We start from the raw sequence: 14681 nt of genomic DNA on the forward strand, positions 1-14681 counted from the left end.
CATGCCAATAAAGCCCCTTAAATTGAATTGAAATTGAAGAGAGAGAGAGAGAGAGAGAGAGAGAGAGAGAGAGAGAGAGAGAGAGAGAGAGAGAGAGAGAGAGAGAGAGAGAGCGAGGGAGGGGGGGGGGGGGGGGGAGAGAGAGAGAGAAGTGAAGGCCAGTTTAGGCCGTGTTGTTGTCATGGAACTGTAAAGGGCAGAGATCAAAAATACATTTTTTTCAACAGCAGCAGTTGCTAAACTCCCCTTCTACTCCTCCTCCTCTTATCCTCCAACCTAATTTCTTTCCGTGTCTCAGGGACGTTTCTCAACACCAGCGGCTCAACTGAAACTCTGCCCAGAAACCCCTTAGTATGTCAGAGAGCCAGACAGCCCAGACAACCACAGCCAAACACACAGAACGAGAGAGAAGGAAAGCGAGACAGAGACCGAGAGTTTTAGGCAAGTGATGAGAGCACAGTGACTACTTGTCGTTTTATCTCTCATTTGGTGATGTCAGCAGAGCTCAATTAACTAGACAGAAGCTTGACTGAGTTGATGGATACAGGTGCCATTTTTCTTCAGTAAAACTACCCTGAGAAGTTTGGAGAAACTCCAGAGAAGAAGAGAAGACGGATCTTTATCACACTTTTGAATAGACCGTTCAGATAGGGGCAGAGTTTCAGCCCTGGTCTGATCTTGTGCGTTGTGATTCTCATAGAAGAGATAGTGAGATTCTTCTTCACTATGGCAGGCAGGGTGCATCTCCTGATTCTGGGTGAGTCATTTTTGTAAACTGTTTACACAGGAGTCATGTTGCCATGGAGAAGGTTGTGTGTTTGGGAGAGAAAGCACTAAACCAGACAGTGTTTATGTTTGGTCAAGGATGGTTAGATGAAGAAAAAGTAGAAGACGTGGCTGTTGAACTTGAAGAGGCGAATCCTAACTTGAATTGAATTTTCACTTAGTCTCCCATTGACATCAATGGATAACTAAATAAAAATTTGACTTAAATTAGGATTTGCCTGAAATGCTAATGTGGAAATTCATTGGCAGGTCATCATGATCAGGGTCCCACAGGAGGTCACTACAGGTTTGAACACCTTTCAGTTTAGCCTGGTCCAAGATCTGTCCTTACTGTCTTGCCAACCCCTTTGGTCATGGTCACGTGCCAAACACAAACAGATCTGGGACCAGGCTACTCCTAGGTTGCATTAGACATCATTCCTGACATAAGCTGAAACAACATTTAGGAACAACTGAAAAAGGTTATAAAGTAAAGCGGAATTGTTTAGATATTTTTAATCCTTTGTATTCAAAGGAGTCAGATGAAATGTACCTCGTTCTTCTCAGTAATTGCAGGTTTAATGATATAATGGTTTAATTATATAATTTAAGAACATCTTTAAGACATAAGGTAGGGGGAGAGCACGGCAAGTCCCTTTGAGATATTTGAGACGACCATGTGACATCTATGTGTGCCAAGGTTGGAATCCATTTAAACTCATGTTAATAGCCTGTTGAAATTGTTGAGTTGTACAGTTTATTGCATCTCTTTTACATGTGTGGCTAATATATCTGTATTGCTTTCTTGTGAAATCACTTTTACGGCTTGAGCGTTTATAACTTATTTCCAGTGAGTGGAAAATTAGCCAGTACATTTTACTGGTTCATTGAGTAAGACAGATCCATAGGGACACAGCTCTTAATGTGGAAACAATGACACTCATCAGAACTGAATGGAACCTAAAGGACAGACCGTTGTCATAACACTGAAGGACTTCTGGGAATCTGAGGACTAAAAGCCTGAAGGAGCAGTCAGAGGAATTAGCAGTAGACAGAGAGACATCCAGAGAGAGACACTCTCCCTATTCTTCATCCTAGACTCCGGGTCCCTCTCTCTAAAGAGACCCTCTGTTCCTCTGCCTTTAACAGTGGTATTTTTATTCCGTGATCTCACCCTAAAGCACCCCACAGTCTGATAACACTCACACCCACTCACCCTCACCCAATTTGTCTTTGAAACTCACACATTTGCGTACACACACACAACATACACAAATCTAAAAAGAAAAAGAATGGAATTAAGAAATATAGAAATATATGTATATAAAACAGTATGTAAAGTGACCAGTGTTCCATTATTATGTGACCAGTGTTCCATGACTATGGACATAGGGCAGCAGCCTCTAAGGTGCATGGTAGAGTAACCGGGTGGTAGCCGTCTAGTGACGGTGATTAAAGTTCAGGGCAGAGTACTGGGCGGTGGACGGCTAGTGGTGACTATTTAACAGTCTGATGGCCTTGAGATAGAAGCTGTTTTTCAGTCTCTCAGTTCCAGCTTTGATGCACCTGTATTTACCTTGCCTTCTGGATGGTTGCAGGGTGAACACACAACCTTCCTGTGACACCGGGTGCTGTAGATGTCCTGGAGGGCAGGCAGTATGCCCCGGGTAATGCATTGGGCAGACCGCACTACCCTCTGGAGAGCCCTGCGGTTGCGGACGGTGCAATTGCCGTACCAGGCTGTGATACAGCCTGACAGAATGCTCTCAATTGTGCATCTGTAAAAGTTTGTGAGGGTCTAATGGGCCAAGCCAAATTTCTTCAGCCTCCTTTGGTTGAAGAGGCATTTTTTGCACCTTCTTCACCACATAGTCTGTGTGGGTGGACCATTTCAGATTGTCAGTGATGTGTGCGCCAAGGACCTTGAAGCTTTTCACCTTCTCCACTACTGCGTCCCCGTCGATGTGGATGGGGGCGTGCTCCCTCTGCTGTCTCCGGAAGTCCACAATCATCTCCTTTGTTTTTTTTTAAGTTGAGGGAGAGGTTATTTTCCTGGCACTACTCTGCCAGGGCCCTCACTTCCTCCCTGTAGGCTGTCTCGTTGTTGTTGGTAATCAGGCCTACCGCTGTTTTGTCGTCTGCAAACTTGATGATTGAGTTGGAGACGTACGTGGCCACGCAGTCATGGGTGAACAGGGAGTACACGAGGGGGCAGAGTACGCTCCCTTGTGGGGCCCCTGTGTTGAGGATCAGCGTAGTGGAGGTGTTGTTGCCTACCTTCACTACCTGGGGGCGGCCCATCAGGAAGTACAGGACCCAGTTGCACAGGGCGGGGTTCAGACCCAGGGCCCCGAGCTTAATGATGAGCTTGGGAGGGTACTATGGTGTTGAAGGCTGAGCTGTAGTCAATGAACAGCATTCTTACATAAGTATTCCTATTGTCTAGATGGGATAGGGCAGTGTGCAGTGTGATGGCGATTGCATCATCCGTGGATCTATTGGGGCGGTATGCAAATTGCAGTTGGTCTAGGGTGTCAGGTAAGGTGGAGGTAATATGATCCTTAACTAGCCTCTCAAAGCACTTCATGATGACAGAAGTGAGTGCTACGTGGCGATAGTCACTTAGTTCAGTTACCTTTGCTTTCTTGGGTACAGGAACAATGGTGGGCATCTTGAAGCAAGTGGGGACAACAGACTGGGATAGGGAGAGGTTGAATATGTCCGTAAACACTCCAGCCAGCTGGTCTGTGCATGCTCTGAGGACGCGGCTAGGGATGCCGTCTGGGCCGGCAGCCTTGCGAGGGTTAACACGCTTAAATGTCTTACTCACGTAGGCCACAGAGAACGAGCGCTCACAGTCCATGGTGCTGTGTTTCCCGCGGAGCGGGCGAAGAAGGTGTTTAGCTTGTCAGGGAGCAAGACTTCGGTGTCCGCAACGTGGCTGGTTTTCCCTTTATATGTGATTGTCTGGAGTCCCTGCCACATAGGTCTTGTGTCTGAGCTGTTGAATTGCGACTCCACTTTGTCTCTTTACTGACGTTTTGCCTGTTTGATTGTCTTACGGAGGGCATAACTGGACTGTTTGTACTCAACCATATTCTCAGTCACCTTGCCGTGGTCAAACGCGGTGGTTCACACTTTCAGTTTTGCGCGAATGCTGCCATCTGTCCACATTTTTTGGTTTGGGTAGGTTTAAATAGTCACAGAGGGAAAAACATCCCCTATACACTTCCTGATGAACTCAGTCACCGTGTCAGTGTATACGTCAATGTTATTCTCAGAGGCAACCCAGAACATATCCCAGTCCACGTGATCCAAACAATCTTGAAGCATGGATTCCGATTGGTCAGACCTGCGTTAAACAGTTCTTACATTTACATTTACATTTAAGTCATTTAGCAGACGCTCTTATCCAGAGCGACTTACAAGTTGGTGCATTCAACTTAGGATAGCCAGTGGGACAACCACCCAATTTTTTATATATATATTATTTTTAATTCTATAATTTTTTTTGGTTTTTGTTGTTTTATGGGGGGATGTTATACTATTCCAGATATTCCTTAAAGAGGTAGGGTTTCAAGTGTCTCCGGAAGGTGGTCAGTGACTCCGCTGTCCTGGCGTCTTGGGGGAGCTTGTTCCACCATTGGGGTGCCAGAGCAGCGAATAGCTTTGACTGGGCTCAGCAGGAACTGTGCTTCCGTAGAGGTAGGGGGGCTAGCAGGCCAGAGATGGATGAACGTTGTACCCTCGTTTGGGTGTAGGGTCTCATCAGAGCCTGAAGGTAAGGAGGTGCCGTTCCCCTCACAGCTCCGTAGGCAATCACCATGGTTTTGTAGTAGATGCGAGCTTCAACTGGAAGCCAGTGGAGTGTGCGGAGGAGCGGGGTGACATGAGAGAACTTGGGAAGGTTGAACACCAGACGGGCTGCAGCGTTCTGGATAAGTTGTAGGGGTTTAATGGCACAGGCAGGGAGCCCAGCTAACAGCGAGTTGCAGTAATCCAGACGGGAGATGACAAGTGCCTGGATTAGGACCTGTGCTGCTTTTTGTGTAAGGTAGGGTCGTACTCTGCGAATGTTGTAGAGCATGAACCTGCAGGATCGGGTCACCACTTTGATGTTAGCGGAGAACGACAGGGTGTTGTCCAGGATCACGCCAAGGTTCTTTGCACTCTGGGAGGAGGACACAATGGAATTGTCAACCGTGATGGCGAGATCATGGAGCGGGAAGTCCTTCCCCGGGAGGAAGAGCAGTTCCGTCTTGCTGAGGTTCAGCTTGAGGTGGTGGTCCGACATCCACACTGATATGTCTGCCAGACATGCAGAGATGCGATCCGCCACCTGGTTATCAGAAGGGGGAAAGGAGAAAATTAATTGTGTGTCGTCTGCGTAGCAATGATAGGAGAGACCATGTGAGGATATGACAGAGCCAAGTGACTTGGAAGGGAAGGAGATCCTCGCCATGAGCTCGTCTACTTTATTGTCCAGGGACTGAACATTAGCGAGTAATATACTCGGAAGCAGTGGGTGGTTGCATTCACACTAAGTCCAATCTGAATACCACTTGAGGGGTAAGAACAAAGGATCAAATTCAGGAAAGTTGTATTTCTGGTAATAATGCTGGTGAGTTACCGCCGCTCTAATATGCAAAAGTTATTTCCGGCTGTATGTAATGACGCAAAGGATGTTCTGAGCTAATTAGGTGAGAAATAACACACACAAAAAATATGCAAAGTTGCTTAGGAGCCATGAATAGGGCGACCATGTCTATCGGCTCCATCTTCAAAGCTATGCAAAGGGAAATAGAATATAAGCCCTGAGAAGAGGTGGATAAATGGAGGGTTGTGAAGGGAGAGAACAAAACTACTGTCTCAGAGACCATTGTTTGACAGATGGTTCCTCAATGAAAGGTTACGCTATTTATTTTTTCTTAATCATTATAAAATGTCATTTTTACTAGTTCGAGTGAAATAGAGAGCACCAGAAATGTGGAACTTAAAACAGTGCCTACACAACGTTTTAGAAGAATCTCTCTGTGATCACAACATTCCACACACTGCTGCCTCTTCTCTCCACTCATTACCACAATGGACTGACTACCCATTCATTATCATACAGACTGAGGAGGTTTACAGTCATTATTCCTGGGAGAGAGGACATGGTCACCTCTGGACAGCCATGTGCAGTTCAGGGGTTATTATGGGCAAATCCTGTGAGCCCAGTTGCCGTAGGAACAATCTGAGGAAATCCAGATAGTGGGTATACCTTTTTTGCACAGAGAGAGATAGCATTGCAAAGGCCTGGTTCAGTAAACCTTTAAAAACTATTGCTGCAAGTTCCTGTGCCTGAAACCTCTCAAACTGATTAATGTTACAACCTTACAATCATGGTCAAAGGTTGGTTCTACAAAAGTCATTTAGTCATGTACAAAAGTCATTTAGTCATGTACTAAAAAGTCATTTAGTCATGTACAAAAGTCATTTAGTCATGTTAGGAGAGGGTTATGTTTAGGCTTTAGGGTAGGGATGTCCTACATATCCAGGATAGCACTGACCATACGGTAATGGGATAACTTATTGGAGAATTTGCCTGTTTCTTACTCTACAGCTCTTCACCTTGCCCCGCTGATGGAACATGTATCAGGCTGTAACCCAGGATTCTCTAAAAATGGGAAATTGTGCATTGGTATGTACATTTTCCTCTTGTATTATTTATTCTATATATACAGTATATCTCTTATATTTTGAATGATCATTCGCAGACCCCAACCATTCTACCTCTCTCACACTTTCTCAATGCTTCTGTTTTTGAAATGCTTCTGTATTTGACCGCAGATGAGAATGAGTGTAATCCTCCTAGTGAGGACTATGATGAGGACCCTGAAACACCACCAATCTGTGGTAAGAATGCAACATGCATCAACACCGTAGGAAGCTACTACTGCCAGTGTGCTCCTGGGTTCAGATCATCAACACAACGGCTGAACTACACAGCTGACTCACCTGAAAAATGTTTAGGTAAACAACTCTCCTTTCTAGTTACCTTATAGCATTTCTATACATTGCAGTCCTGGTCAAAGAACACAGCACTGCTGCAATTTTGGAATCCATACACTTATTCACTATAGTGACTATACTATACTGAACAAAAATATAAACGCAACATGCAACAATTTCAAAGATTTTACTGAGTTACAGTTCATATAAGGAAATCAGTCAATTGAAATAAATAAATGAGGCCCTTATCTATTTATTTTACATGACTGGGGGAATACAGATATGAATCTGTTGGTCACAGATAACTTTAAAAAAAGGTAGGGGCATGGATCAGAAAACCAGTCAGTATCTGGTGTGACCACCATTTGCCTCATGCAGCGCAGCACATCTCTTTCGCATAGTTGATCAGGCTGTTGATTGTGGCCTGTGGAATGTTGTCCCACTCCTCTTCAATGGCTGAGTGAAGTTGCTACAGTTGAAGTCGGAAGTTTACATACAGTGGGGAAAAAAAGTATTTAGTCAGCCACCAATTGTGCAAGTTCTCCCACTTAAAAAGATGAGAGAGGCCTGTAATTTTCATCATAGGTACACGTAAACTATGACAGACAAAATGAGAAAAAGAAATCCAGAAAATCACATTGTAGGATTTTTAATGAATTTATTTGCAAATTATGGTGGAAAATAAGTTTGTTATATACCCTTTGTTGGCATTGACACAGGTCAAACGTTTTCTGTAAGTCTTCACAAGGTTTTCACACACTGTTGCTGGTATTTTGGCCCATTCCTCCATGCAGATCTCCTCAAGAGCAGTGATGTTTTGGGGCTGTCGCTGGGCAACACGGACTTTCAACTCCCTCCAAAGATTTTCTGTGGGGTTGAGATCTGGAGACTGGCTAGGCCACTCCAGGACCTTGAAATGCTTCTTACGAAGCCACTCCTTCGTTGCCCGGGCGTTGTGTTTGGGATCATTGTCATGCTGAAAGACCCAGCCACGTTTCATCTTCAATGCCCTTGCTGATGGAAGGAGGTTTTCACTCAAAATCTCACGATACATGGCTCTATTCATTCTTTCCTTTACACGGATCAGTCGTCCTGGTCCCTTTGCAGAAAAACAGCCCCAAAGCATGATGTTTCCACCCTCATGCTTCACAGTAGGTATGGTGTTCTTTGGATGCAAGTCAGCATTCTTTGTCCTCCAAACACGACGAGTTGAGTTTTTACCAAAAAGTTATTGTCACGATCGTCATTCATAGAGGAGGACCAAGGCGCAGCGTTGAATGCGAACATTTTATTTATTAGAATGATCACACAATCAAAACAACAAAACGAAAACGTGACGTCCCTGGTTACATAAACAAACCAACACGGAACAAGAAACCACAAATAATGAATGCCTAACGGCTACCTAAGTATGACTCCCAATCAGAGACAACGAGCTACAGCCGTCTCTGATTGGGAGCCACCCAGGCCAACATAGATATACAACAACTAGAACATAAACAAATAAAAACTCACACCCTGGCTCAACCTACTAGAGTCCCCAGAGCCAGGGCGTGACAGTACCCCCCCCTAAAGGCGCGGACTCCGACCGCGCCAACCAAATACAACAGGGGAGGGACCGGGTGGGCACTCCGCCTCGGCGGCGGATCCGGCTCCGGACATGACCCCCACTCCTTCTCTAACCCCCCAAAGTACCCCTGGTCCGGTCTGGCCCTGCTGACCAGAGCTGAACTGAACACTGGTGGAGCGGATTGCTCTAGCTCCGGCGTGACGCAGCACCTGACCGGTGCCGGACCCGCCACCGGTGGAACAGGCACGGGCCGTGCCGGACTGACGACGCACACCACTGGCTTGGTGTGGGGAGCAGGAGCGGGCCGAGCCGGGCTGACGAAACGCACCACTGACTTGGTGCGGGGAGCAGGAGCGGGCCGGACCGGGCTGACGAAGCGCACCACTGACTTGGTGCGGGGAGCAGGAACGGGCCGTGCCGGGCTGACGACGCGCACCACTGACTTGGTGCGGGGAGCAGGAACGGGCCGGACAAGGCTGACGAAACGCACCACTGACTTGGTGCGGGGAGCAGGAATGGGCCGGACTGGGATGGCGACGCGCACCACAGACTTGGTGCGGAGAGCAGGAACGGGCCGGACAGGGCTGACGAAACGCACCACAGACTTGGTGCGGGGAGCAGGAATGGGCCGGACTGGGCTGGCGACGCGCACCACAGACTTGGTGCGGAGAGCAGGAACGGGCCGGACAGGGCTGACGAAACGCACCACTGACTTGGTGCGGGGAGCAGGAATGGGCCGGGCCGAACTGGCGATGCGCACCGTAGACTTGGTGCGAGTGGCAGGAACAGGCCGGACCATACTGGGAACACACACCACTGGCCCTACGTGGGGATCAGGATGGGTCTAATGGGCCAAGCCAAATTTCTTCAGCCTCCTTTGGTTGAAGAGGCATTTTTTGCACCTTCTTCACCACATAGTCTGTGTGGGTGGACCATTTCAGATTGTCAGTGATGTGTGCGCCAAGGACCTTGAAGCTTTTCACCTTCTCCACTACTGCGTCCCCGTTGATGTGGATGGGGGCGTGCTCCCTCTGCTGTCTCCGGAAGTCCACAATCATCTCCTTTGTTTTTTTTTAAGTTGAGGGAGAGGTTATTTTCCTGGCACTACTCTGCCAGGGCCCTCACTTCCTCCCTGTAGGCTGTCTCGTTGTTGTTGGTAATCAGGCCTACCGCTGTTTTGTCGTCTGCAAACTTGATGATTGAGTTGGAGACGTACGTGGCCACGCAGTCATGGGTGAACAAGGAGTACACTAGGGGGCAGAGTACGCACCCTTGTGGGGCCCCTGTGTTGAGGATCAGCGTAGTGGAGGTGTTGTTGCCTACCTTCACTACCTGGGGGCGGCCCATCAGGAAGTCCAGGACCCAGTTGCACAGGGCGGGGTTCAGACCCAGGGCCCCGAGCTTAATGATGAGCTTGGGAGGGTACTATGGTGTTGAAGGCTGAGCTGTAGTCAATGAACAGCATTCTTACATAAGTATTCCTATTGTCTAGATGGGATAGGGCAGTGTGCAGTGTGATGGCGATTGCATCATCCGTGGATCTATTGGGGCGGTATGCAAATTGCAGTTGGTCTAGGGTGTCAGGTAAGGTGGAGGTAATATGATCCTTAACTAGCCTCTCAAAGCACTTCATGATGACAGAAGTGAGTGCTACGTGGCGATAGTCACTTAGTTCAGTTACCTTTGCTTTCTTGGGTACAGGAACAATGGTGGGCATCTTGAAGCAAGTGGGGACAACAGACTGGGATAGGGAGAGGTTGAATATGTCCGTAAACACTCCAGCCAGCTGGTCTGTGCATGCTCTGAGGACGCGGCTAGGGATGCCGTCTGGGCCGGCAGCCTTGCGAGGGTTAACACGCTTAAATGTCTTACTCACGTAGGCCACAGAGAACGAGCGCTCACAGTCCATGGTGCTGTGTTTCCCGCGGAGCGGGCGAAGAAGGTGTTTAGCTTGTCAGGGAGCAAGACTTCGGTGTCCGCAACGTGGCTGGTTTTCCCTTTATATGTGATTGTCTGGAGTCCCTGCCACATAGGTCTTGTGTCAGAGCTGTTGAATTGCGACTCCACTTTGTCTCTTTACTGACATTTTGCCTGTTTGATTGTCTTACGGAGGGCATAACTGGACTGTTTGTACTCAACCATATTCTCAGTCACCTTGCCGTGGTCAAACGCGGTGGTTCACACTTTCAGTTTTGCGCGAATGCTGCCATCTGTCCACATTTTTTGGTTTGGGTAGGTTTAAATAGTCACAGAGGGAAAAACATCCCCTATACACTTCCTGATGAACTCAGTCACCGTGTCAGTGTATACGTCAATGTTATTCTCAGAGGCAACCCAGAACATATCCCAGTCCACGTGATCCAAACAATCTTGAAGCATGGATTCCGATTGGTCAGACCTGCGTTAAACAGTTCTTACATTTACATTTACATTTAAGTCATTTAGCAGACGCTCTTATCCAGAGCGACTTACAAGTTGGTGCATTCAACTTAGGATAGCCAGTGGGACAACCACCCAATTTTTTATATATATATTATTTTTAATTCTATATATTTTTTTGGTTTTTGTTGTTTTATGGGGGGATGTTATACTATTCCAGGTATTCCTTAAAGAGGTAGGGTTTCAAGTGTCTCCGGAAGGTGGTCAGTGACTCCGCTGTCCTGGCGTCTTGGGGGAGCTTGTTCCACCATTGGGGTGCCAGAGCAGCAAATAGCTTTGACTGGGCTCAGCAGGAACTGTGCTTCCGTAGAGGTAGGGGGGCTAGCAGGCCAGAGATGGATGAACGTTGTACCCTCGTTTGGGTGTAGGGTCTCATCAGAGCCTGAAGGTAAGGAGGTGCCGTTCCCCTCACAGCTCCGTAGGCAAACACCATGGTTTTGTAGTAGATGCGAGCTTCAACTGGAAGCCAGTGGAGTGTGCGGAGGAGCGGGGTGACATGAGAGAACTTGGGAAGGTTGAACACCAGACGGGCTGCAGCGTTCTGGATAAGTTGTAGGGGTTTAATGGCACAGGCAGGGAGCCCAGCTAACAGCGAGTTGCAGTAATCCAGACGGGAGATGACAAGTGCCTGGATTAGGACCTGTGCTGCTTTTTGTGTAAGGTAGGGTCGTACTCTGCGAATGTTGTAGAGCATGAACCTGCAGGATCGGGTCACCACTTTGATGTTAGCGGAGAACGACAGGGTGTTGTCCAGGATCACGCCAAGGTTCTTTGCACTCTGGGAGGAGGACACAATGGAATTGTCAACCGTGATGGCGAGATCATGGAGCGGGAAGTCCTTCCCCGGGAGGAAGAGCAGCTCCGTCTTGCTGAGGTTCAGCTTGAGGTGGTGGTCCGACATCCACACTGATATGTCTGCCAGACATGCAGAGATGCGATCCGCCACCTGGTTATCAGATGGGGGAAAGGAGAAAATGAATTGTGTGTCGTCTGCGTAGCAATGATAGGAGAGACCATGTGAGGATATGACAGAGCCAAGTGACTTGGAAGGGAAGGAGATCCTCGCCATGAGCTCGTCTACTTTATTGTCCAGGGACTGAACATTAGCGAGTAATATACTCGGAAGCAGTGGGTGGTTGCATTCACACTAAGTCCAATCTGAATACCACTTGAGGGGTAAGAACAAAGGATCAAATTCAGGAAAGTTGTATTTCTGGTAATAATGCTGGTGAGTTACCGCCGCTCTAATATGCAAAAGTTATTTCCGGCTGTATGTAATGACGCAAAGGATGTTCTGAGCTAATTAGGTGAGAAATAACACACACAAAAAATATGCAAAGTTGCTTAGGAGCCATGAATAGGGCGACCATGTCTATCGGCTCCATCTTCAAAGCTATGCAAAGGGAAATAGAATATAAGCACTGAGAAGAGGTGGATAAATGGAGGGTTGTGAAGGGAGAGAACAAAACTACTGTCTCAGAGACCATTGTTTGACAGATGGTTCCTCAATGAAAGGTTACGCTATTTATTTTTTCTTAATCATTATAAAATGTCATTTTTACTAGTTCGAGTGAAATAGAGAGCACCAGAAATGTGGAACTTAAAACAGTGCCTACACAACGTTTTAGAAGAATCTCTCTGTGATCACAACATTCCACACACTGCTGCCTCTTCTCTCCACTCATTACCACAATGGACTGACTACCCATTCATTATCATACAGACTGAGGAGGTTTACAGTCATTATTCCTGGGAGAGAGGACATGGTCACCTCTGGACAGCCATGTGCAGTTCAGGGGTTATTATGGGCAAATCCTGTGAGCCCAGTTGCCGTAGGAACAATCTGAGGAAATCCAGATAGTGGGTATACCTTTTTTGCACAGAGAGAGATAGCATTGCAAAGGCCTGGTTCAGTAAACCTTTAAAAACTATTGCTGCAAGTTCCTGTGCCTGAAACCTCTCAAACTGATTATTGTTACAACCTTACAATCATGGTCAAAGGTTGGTTCTACAAAAGTCATTTAGTCATGTACAAAAGTCATTTAGTCATGTACTAAAAAGTCATTTAGTCATGTACAAAAGTCATTTAGTCATGTTAGGAGAGGGTTATGTTTAGGCTTTAGGGTAGGGATGTCCTACATATCCAGGATAGCACTGACCATACGATAATGGGATAACTTATTGGAGAATCTGCCTGTTTCTTACTCTACAGCTCTTCACCTTGCCCCGCTGATGGAACATGTATCAGGCTGTGACCCAGGATTCTCTAAAAAGGGGAAATTGTGCATTGGTATGTACATTTTTCTCTTGTATTATTTATTCTATATATATACAGTATATCTCTTATATTTTGAATGATCATTCGCAGACCCCAACCATTCTACCTCTCTCACACTTTCTCAATGCTTCTGTTTTTGAAATGCTTCTGTATTTGACCGCAGATGAGAATGAGTGTAATCCTCCTAGTGAGGACTATGATGAGGACCCTGAAACACCACCACTATGTGGTAAGAATGCAACATGCATCAACACCGTAGGAAGCTACTACTGCCAGTGTGCTCCTGGGTTCAGATCATCAACACAACGGCTGAACTACACAGCTGACTCACCTGAAAAATGTTTAGGTAAACAACTCTCCTTTCTAGTTACCTTATAGCATTTCTATACATTGCAGTCCTGGTCAAAGAACACAGCACTGCTGCAATTTTGGAATCCATACACTTATTCACTATAGTGACTATACTATACTGAACAAAAATATAAACGCAACATGCAACAATTTCAAAGATTTTACTGAGTTACAGTTCATATAAGAAAATCAGTCAATTGAAATAAATAAATGAGGCCCTTATCTATTTATTTTACATGACTGGGGGAATACAGATATGAATCTGTTGGTCACAGATAACTTTAAAAAAAGGTAGGGGCATGGATCAGAAAACCAGTCAGTATCTGGTGTGACCACCATTTACCTCATGCAGCGCAGCACATCTCTTTCGCATATTTGATCAGGCTGTTGATTGTGGCCTGTGGAATGTTGTCCCACTCCTCTTCAATGGCTGAGTGAAGTTGCTACAGTTGAAGTCGGAAGTTTACATACAGTGGGGAAAAAAAGTATTTAGTCAGCCACCAATTGTGCAAGTTCTCCCACTTAAAAAGATGAGAGAGGCCTGTAATTTGCATCATAGGTACACGTAAACTATGACAGACAAAATGAGAAAAAGAAATCCAGAAAATCACATTGTAGGATTTTTAATGAATTTATTTGCAAATTATGGTGGAAAATAAGTATTTGGTCAATAACAAAAGTTTCTCAATACTTTGTTATATAGCCTTTGTTGGCATTGACACAGGTCAAACGTTTTCTGTAAGTCTTCACAAGGTTTTCACACACTGTTGCTGGTATTTTGGCCCATTCCTCCATGCAGATCTCCTCAAGAGCAGTGATGTTTTGGGGCTGTCGCTGGGCAACACGGACTTTCAACTCCCTCCAAAGATTTTCTGTGGGGTTGAGATCTGGAGACTGGCTAGGCCACTCCAGGACCTTGAAATGCTTCTTACGAAGCCACTCCTTCGTTGCCCGGGCGTTGTGTTTGGGATCATTGTCATGCTGAAAGACCCAGCCACGTTTCATCTTCAATGCCCTTGCTGATGGAAGGAGGTTTTCACTCAAAATCTCACGATACATGGCTCTATTCATTCTTTCCTTTACACGGATCAGTCGTCCTGGTCCCTTTGCAGAAAAACAGCCCCAAAGCATGATGTTTCCACCCTCATGCTTCACAGTAGGTATGGTGTTCTTTGGATGCAAGTCAGCATTCTTTGTCCTCCAAACACGACGAGTTGAGTTTTTACCAAAAAGTTATATTTTGGTTTCATCTGACCATATGACATTCTCCCAATCCTCTTCTGG

At 46.3% G+C, this 14681-nt stretch overlaps 1 pseudogene across 1 annotated transcript in view; it reads left to right on the top strand.

Moving 5' to 3' along the window:
* Nucleotides 1-291: 291 nt before the first annotated feature.
* Nucleotides 292-14681, top strand: part of LOC311103202 (adhesion G protein-coupled receptor E5-like) — a 35593-nt pseudogene continuing 21203 nt past the window's right edge. The window contains exons 1-5 of the transcript XR_014615809.1: nucleotides 292-757; nucleotides 6371-6448; nucleotides 6598-6780; nucleotides 12981-13058; nucleotides 13210-13392. The product of XR_014615809.1 is annotated as an adhesion G protein-coupled receptor E5-like (transcript). The remainder of the gene's footprint in view (nucleotides 758-6370; nucleotides 6449-6597; nucleotides 6781-12980; nucleotides 13059-13209; nucleotides 13393-14681) is intronic.

The sequence above is a fragment of the Coregonus lavaretus genome (assembly GCF_964263955.1).
Source record: "Coregonus lavaretus genome assembly, chromosome: 28".
Taxonomy (NCBI): domain Eukaryota; kingdom Metazoa; phylum Chordata; class Actinopteri; order Salmoniformes; family Salmonidae; genus Coregonus; species Coregonus lavaretus.